This window comes from Coffea arabica, chromosome 11e, assembly GCF_036785885.1.
Source record: "Coffea arabica cultivar ET-39 chromosome 11e, Coffea Arabica ET-39 HiFi, whole genome shotgun sequence".
NCBI classification, from domain to species: domain Eukaryota; kingdom Viridiplantae; phylum Streptophyta; class Magnoliopsida; order Gentianales; family Rubiaceae; genus Coffea; species Coffea arabica.
Genome location: NC_092331.1, coordinates 14,116,742 through 14,125,439, shown reverse-complemented (window position 1 = coordinate 14,125,439; position 8,698 = coordinate 14,116,742). Strand labels below are relative to the sequence as shown.

The 8,698-nt window shown below is 35.4% G+C and overlaps 1 non-coding gene across 1 annotated transcript; it reads left to right on the top strand.

The window, feature by feature from the left end:
* The first annotated feature begins 4,202 nt into the window (after positions 1-4,202).
* Positions 4,203-4,309, top strand: LOC113719809 (small nucleolar RNA R71). Its single transcript, XR_003455051.2, has one exon. It is a non-coding gene; the product is annotated as a small nucleolar RNA R71 (small nucleolar RNA).
* Positions 4,310-8,698: the final 4,389 nt, after the last annotated feature.

Here is an 8,698-nt window from a genome sequence, read left to right as displayed (position 1 = left end):
TTTGTCCAATCCTTTTTCGATCGGTTGACTATTTTCTCCAAAATGATTTTAATTTTTCGGTTAGTCAACTCCGCTTGATCATTAGCTTGAGGATGATAGGGGGTGACTTTTTATGCCTGTATCCATATTTATGCAGTAAGGTGTCAATAATTTTATTACAAAAATACTTACCTTCATCGCTTATTATTACCTTTGGGACTCCAAACCTACAAAATATGTTCCGTTTAAGGAACTTAAGCACAACTTTAGCATCATTTGTTTGTGAAGAAATGGCCTCCATCCATTTAGAGACATAATCAAGTACTAAAAGGATGTACTTATTATTATATGATCTAGGAAATGGTCCCATAAAATCAATGCCCCAAACGTCAAATAGCTCAACTTCCAAATATGTAGTCAAAGGCATTTCATTCTTTCTTGAGATATTACCGGTTCTTTGGCATTGATCACAACTTTTAACCCAATTTCTAGCATCTCGATATATAGTAGGCCAATAAAATCCAGATTGCCATATATTTGCTACGATTTTAGTTATACTAAAATGACCTCCCGTTTTAAGGGTATGACAATGCCTTAAAATACTATGTATCTCTTCTTCCGGAACACATCTTCTAATTATTCCATCTGCACAATGTTTGTAAAAGAACGGTTTTTCCCAAAAATATTGTTTAGCATCATTTAAGAATTTTTTCCTTTGATGAGAATTCAAATCACTTGATATCACTCCACTAACTTCAAAGTTAACTAGATCAGCATACCATGGTGACTTATAAATTGCCATTAAAAACTCATCTGGAAATTTTTCTTTAATGGATGAATGGTCTTCCTGAGGTATGTTTTCCAGTCTAGAAAGATGATCAGTGACTAAGTTCTCGGATCCTTTTTTATCTTTGATTTCCAAATCAAATTCTTGCAATAATAAAATCCATCGAATTAGTCGAGGTTTTGCATCTTTCTTATTTAAAAAATATTTGAGTGCTGCATGGTCGGTATAAATGATAACTTTAGATCCTACTAAGTACGATCTAAACTTATCCAATGCAAAAATTACTGCTAGCAACTCCTTCTCTGTTATTGCATAGTTGACTTGGGATTCATTTAACATTTTACTTGCATAATAAATGACATGAAATCGCTTATCATGTTTTTGCCCAAGAACAGCTCCAACTGCAAAATCACTTGCATCACACATTAATTTGAATGGTAAGTTCTAATCCGGTGATGCTATTATGGGTGCGGAGACAAGTTCCTTCTTCAACCTATTAAAAGCAAATAAACACTCATCATTAAAATGAAAAGGAATATCTTTTGCAAGTAATTCACATAAATGTCTAATAATCTTGGAGAAATCCTTAATAAACCGCCGATAAAATTTCATGTGTCCAAGAAAACTGCGAATGCCTTTCACATTGATACATGGAGGCATTCTCTCAATAACCTCTATCTTGACTTGATCTATTTCAATACCTTCTGAAGAAATTTTGTGGCCTAGCACAATACCCTCACAAATCATGAAATGACATTTTTTTCAATTGAGTACAAGGTTTGTTTCTTCACATCTCTGCAAAATTAGATCTAAATTGTTAAGACAATTATCATAAGTGGATCTAAATACAGAAAAATCATCCATGAAGATTTCCATAATTTTTCTCATTAAAATCAGAGAAAATTGCCATCATGCATCGTTGGAAGGTGGCCGATGCATTGCATAGTCCAAAAGACATTCTTCAAAATGCAAAGGTGTCGTAAGGACAAGTGAATGTGATTTTCTCTTGATCTTCCGGTGCAATGACTATTTGATTGTATCCTGAAAAATCATCCAAGAAACAATAAAATTCATATCCAGTCAATCTTTCTACCATTTGATCAAGAAAAGGAAAAGGAAAATGATCCTTTCTAGTAGCTGTATTCAGTTTTCTATAATCTATACAAACTCGCCACCCAACTACAACTCTAGATGAAATTATTTCATCATTGTTACCACGGACTATGGTTATCCCCCCTTTCTTTGGTACTACATGAATAGAAGAAATCCAAACACTATCAAAAATTGGAAAAGTTATACCTGCATCCAACCATTTAAGGATTTCTACTCTTACCACTTCTTTCATATTTGGATTTAACCTTTTTTGAGTCTCAACCACCGGTTTAGAGTTTTCTTCCAACAAAATCCTGTACATACAAATAGTTGGACTAATTCCTTTGATATCAGAAATTGTCCATCCTATAGCCTTTAAATGCTTCCTCAAAACACGTAAGAGTTTGCCTAGTTGTTCCTCATCTAGTGCAGAATTTACAATCACCGGCAATGTCTCTTTTTCTCCAAGAAATGCATATTTGAGGTGCTTAGGCAGCGGCTTAAGCTCAAGCCGTGGAGCTTGCTCACACGATGGTGGAGGTAGCCCTTTGCTCAGTCCTAACTCCTCATATGCATTTCTCCTTTTGTAAGGAACCTGTGCCTGCAAAAATTCAGTCATTTTTTCAACTTGTTTCTCTTGTAAACCTATACCATTAAGACAAAATTCAAGATAATCATCATCAAGATTAACTTGACTCATCTCTAATGCCAATTCATCACATATGTCAACAGAATAAACATGGTCAGTAAAAGAGGTATACTTCTTCACTTTACTCAAATCAAACTCTACTTCTTCTTCACCTATTTGGAACTTGAACTTACCACGTTTAACATCTATTATTGTACCTGCGGTGGCCAGAAATGGCCTACCAAGTATAATAGGTACATTGACATATTCCTCCATATCTAAAACAACAAAATCGACGGGAATAATGAATTTCTGTACTTTAATAAGCACATTCTCCAATATGCCCATTGGATGTCTAATAGACCTGTCAGCCAATTGCAAGGAAATGTTAGTACGTTTTAACTCTTTCAACCTCAATTGTCTAACCACAGTTAAAGGGATCAATGACACACTAGCACCAAGATCACAAAGTGCTTTAGAGAATTCTACATTACCAATAGTGCAAGGAACTGTGAAACTCTCTGGATTTTTCAACTTTGGTGGCAATTTATTTTGTATGATGGTACTACATTCTTCCGTTAATGTAATTGTCTCGCTATCTACTAACTTTCTTTTCTTAGTCATTATCTCCTTGAAAAACTTTGTGTATGAAGGAATCTGCAAAATAACATCAACAAAAGGAATGTTAATATGTAATTGTTTGAAAATGTTGACAAACTTCTCAAATTCTTTATCATTTCTCGAAGGCTTTAATCTTTGAGGAAATGGCACCGGTGGAGGAATTGGTGTTGTTTCTTCTATTTGCGGCTCATACTTTTTCACATTTTTTTCCCTTCAATTGTCTTGTTATCATCTTCCAAATTGCTCAACTGCTTGTTTTCTCTTCTTTCATATTTTCTCTCACTTTCAACTACAGGTAGTTCACCTACTTCCTTACCACTTCTGAGGGTTATGGCTTTCACATGCTTCCTTGGGTTCACCTCAGTCTTGTTAGGTAAATCCCCTTGGTTTCGATTGTTAACCGCATTAGCGATTTGGCCTTATTGGACCTCTACATTTCTATACATATTGGTGAGTTGGTCCATTTTTCCTTCAATTCTTTCAAACCATTGAGTAGTGGCACTAGCTAGCTTTTCAATTTTATCATTTGATACATTTGTCAGCTTCTCAATTGCTAATTTTCAAGCTGGTTTAGACTCCAGAAGTGGTTGCTTCGGTTGAAAATCCGGTGGATTAACTGATCTTTGTTGGTTCCCTTGATCCTTCCATCCAAAATTCGGGTGATTACGCCATCTTGGATTGTAGGTATTGGAATATGGATTATTTTGGGGTGGACGGTTGTAATTGTTGAGATATTGAACCTGTTCGCTGCTAGAACACATAGAATCATCATGATCTCCTCCGCAAGTAGTACAACATGCAACAACTACTCCTTGATTAGAACTAGAACCAACTTGCCTATTAAGTATCTTAACCACATTATCCATCTTTGCACTTAACATATTCAAGATATCTACTTCAAGCATACTTGCGGTTCTCCTTGTATTACCTCGTTTGTTTGCCCATTGGTAGTTGTTAGCAGCCATTTCTTCAATCAATTGTTGAGCTTCCTCAGCTGTCTTTCCCATCAATGCTCCTCCCACTGCCGCATTTACATGCGTCTTTGTTGGATAGGTGAGACCATTGTAAAATGTTTGGACTACTAGCCAATCTGGTAAACCATGATGAGGACATCTTTTTTGCAGTTCCCGATAGCGCTCCCAAGCTTCATACAATGTCTCTCCTTCCTGTTGAGAGAAATTAGTTATATCCATTCTAAGTTTAACAATTTTTTCAGGTGGAAAGAATTTATTTAGAAACGCCTTAGCTAATTCAGCTCAAGTAGTAAAAGTGTTTGGAGGATGAGATTGTAGCCAAACCTTGGCTTTGTCCCTTAGTGAGAATGGAAACAATCGAAATTTAATTGCATCGTCACTAATACCATTGAACTTAATTGTATCACAAATTTCAAGAAATGTTGACAAGTGAGAATTTGGATCTTCGGTAGCATTACCTCCATATTGAGATTGTTGTACCATTTAAATCAGTGATAGTTTAATCTCAAAATTATTGGCCTTTACCGTTGGTCTTGCGATGCTAGTTTGAGAACCTTGTGTTCCCGGTAAAGCAAAATCTCGTAGAATTCGCCTATTTGGTTCATTTTCCGCCATTTCTTCCTCAAATGGTAATTCTATCAAGATTTCCTCTATCAGCTGCCAAACCTCTTGTTCCTCTTGATGCGATGTATTTCTCTTTTGTCTCCGTAGTGTCCTTTCAATTTCAGGATCGAAAAGTGCAACTTCTCGATTTGATCGGTGCATACACTACAAATAAAAACAAGAGAAATTTTACAGTTTTAATTATTAAAATCAACTATAAACAACTTGAATAAAAACAATGAAAATATCTAACTTAATAGAGATGATTAGGCTCTAATATTGCAGCTCTCCGGCAACGGCGCAAAAAACTTGATGGGATTTTTTTATCAATGCAAGTTTAAATTCGATTTTATACCCATTGAGTGCAAGTATACAGGCCGAAATCGTAATGTAAGGTATGTATCGAGTCGATCCCACGAGGAGCAAATTAAACAAGTACTAGGCCCTTATTTTTCTCTATTATTTAGACTTACAATAAATCTGAGCAAGAAAATTATAATGCTATTGTCTACAAATCTGGTTTAATCAATGTTAAATGCAAATGGAGAAATTTCACTAAAGATTGAATTTAGGGATGTAGATTCCACTTATGGCATAAACAATATAAATAAATGGATTTTCCTCTTGTTATTATTCTTGTTTAACTAGGGATTCATTTCCAATATTACCAAACTTCATTCTCATGATAAAATGGTTTAGAGTAGTCCAATTTTCCCTATTTTTATGGTGAAATACTACTACTACTCTGTTTTCTTTCATGAAATGCTAAGTAATTCACTTAAGTGCATCTCTATTTTCATGAACATACAACTTAAACTCTACTCATGTGTTTCCATTGTTACTACTAATTCTCATTGAACAATAACAACTATAAACATGCTATTGGTGATCAAGCAATAACAAGTAATTACTTCATGCACAAATAGACAACTTAATACAAGACATAACAGGTGTAAATCACCTTCAATTTATCTCATTTAGCCATAAGTTTTATCTACTCCCTAGATTAAGAAGTTTAGTTACTCATGAATGATTTAACAATCAAACTCACAAGTTTATTAATGCAAAACATCATAAAGTACAAGTACAAGAAAGATAAAAGAAAGCTTAGCCAATTGATGGTGAAACCCTCCAATTTCTGTTATGTTCTTGTACAAGATGATTACAAGTAGAAACTCCAAATGCTTCTCAAAGAACTCCTAACTAGAGAGAAACTAGTTACTAGAAGGAAAACTAGCTATGTAAGGTGATGCCTGACTTTTCCTTGTGTCTTTGCATAAAAGATGGTAGAAAGACACATTTTTTTCTCCTTCATGATTCCAACAACTCAGATTTTGTAAAGAAAGTCAAAAGCAATGTTGTTTTGACTTGTCAATAACTCATTTTGTCTTCCCTTTTGTTGCAGAAGCATGTGCCACCAAATTCACTCACTCAAGACAACTAGAAAGTTGTGTGAAAAGTGAGAAAAAATGACTGTGCCACTTGCAGAAGAGAGAGACAGATCTGAGCCTCGGATCCAAGGGGTGTAGAACGATCCGAGCTCGGATCAAGGCTGATCCGAGGCCCTTCTCTAATGATCTGAGCTCGGATCATTTGGCCTCAGATGCATTGCTCCAGAAGTACAGACAAGGGATCGAATCGCCCTTGATTCACACGGATCCGAGCTCGAATCCGTGCTGGTCTTTTTCCAGTTTTTCCCTTCTTTTCCTTTTTTCTTCATTTTTGCTCCTAATTTCTTGTGTACTTTATCCTCTAGACGATCCTTACATTTCCTTCATCTCGTGCATGAATTTCATGCATCAATATCCTTCACAATTTCATAAAATTAACGCATTAATCCACTCATTTATCAAGTTTTGAACACTTAAGCAATTTTTAAGCAATTATCACCAAAAGAGTTCAAATATGGCTTTAATATTCTCAAAACATACCAAAAGTTCATGCCAAACTTGTACAAAATGTACGTTAAATATTCACTTATCAACACTCCACTATGAACAACTTCTCAGAACTTCAGAGAACTAGACATAGTGCAATGGTAAACTTCTTTTTAATTAACCTGAAACTCTGCTCCTACTTAGGACATCACTGAAAATTTCCTTCTTTATGGAATTCGTCAAAGGGACCACAATAGAGCTAAAATTGTAGATAAAACATCTATAAAAGGTTGCTAGGTCATGGAAGCTATGAACATCTATCACAGTATGAGGAGTAGGCCATTTCTGAATAGCCTTCACCCTTCTTTCATCTACACCAATACCTTCCAAACTAACAACAAAGCCTAAGAAGACCAAGATTGCTATCAAGCAATCATACTTCTTCAAATTCATATATAATTTATTTTCCTACAAAACTTTCAGCACTTGGCTCAAATGCTCCTCTTCGTTAACACTATAAATTAATATATCATGAAAATACACAAGAAAAAATTTGTCAATAATAGGTTTCAAAACCTCATTCATCAATTCCATGAATGTATTAGTGCATTGGATAGCCCAAAGGCATCATCGACCACTCATACAGGCCCTTCTTGGTCTTCAATGTAATTTTTTATTCATCTCCTGGTTGGATCCACATCTAATGGTATCCACCCTTCGATCAATCTTGGTATGTACATGAGCTCTAGACAAGTAGTCTAACATGTCCTCTAATCTAGGAATAGGAAATTGATAATGCACAGTAAGCTTGTTAATAGTTTAACTATAAACGCACATCCACTATAAACCATTCTTTTTGAGAGTCAATAGAGCTAGCACAACATATGCTCACGTGATTGGACATTTTCTCTAGCAAATCATCCACTATCTGCTACAAAATTTCACTCTTCTTGGGATTCATTTGATAATGTGGCAGATTCGGCAAACTTGGCCTAGGAACCAGATCAATGGCACATTGAAGTTCTGGCATGAGGAGTAGTCCAGCTGGAAGTTCATTCGGGATAATATCTTTAAATTTGTTCAGCACCTAATGAACTTTCGCTAAAATTTTAGAATTTGACTTAGTACTTCAAACTCCTTTTAATACTACGGCATGCATCTCCTAGATTCCTTGACATCTGCAATAAAATTTGACTCTGAACTAGCAATAGTAAAAATTTTCTTACTACTATATTGACCTTATCCACGGATTTAGGTTGCTCACTTTATTTCAAAGGGATCAAATTAATCCTTTTGTTGACCTTTAGTAACCTATAGATGTTAATACTTGCCAATAGTAAAATGCACTCTACAACACTAAACCGCCTTAACTGACTACTTTTTTTTATCCAACCAATTTTCTATAGCTTAAAGTGTTTCTCAGTAAGCAATTTTAATTTTTCAAAAAGCTATTTTGAGATAATATTATCTAAAGTACCACTATCAATAATTGAATCAGGAAGCTTTTTGAAAACTTGGCACTTGGTTTAGAAGAGTTGATGCCATTATGTTTCCTTCTCCTTCTTGAGTGACAATAACAGCTTTTGAACCACAAAGGAAGAAGACTAGAGCTCCTCCTCATCCTCATCTTCTTTGAACTCAACTCTATACATGTAATCCTCTACTTCATGATCATTACTAGTGTGCTCCACCAAGTTCTCTTGCCGATGGTCGGGACAATTATTGGAAGTATGCCCAATTTACACTTATCACCCATAAATTGGATTACTTTGCATTGGTTCTCTTAGGTGCCTTCGGTCATCCACCACTAGCTTCTTATCCTCAAGACACCTAGCACCTTAGGTTTCTTGATTGTCTCTTTGGTTCTCTCTGACATTAAACCAATTCGAGTCAAGTTTTTCCATAACCTTTGACCTCGGGTATTTTTCTTCCAAGCCAAACTCAACTCGGCCTTTAAAATTAGGTTGTGTGCATTTGATAGCATAAGAACTAGCTGAATTCCAATCTCTCACACACACTCCAAATCAATCCATCCAGAAATCTCAAGACAAGCTATCTCTCAGACTCTATATATTATTATGGGATAATGAATGCAAGAACTCTGCGTGGTATTCATAAACAGTCCGATTACCCTGAG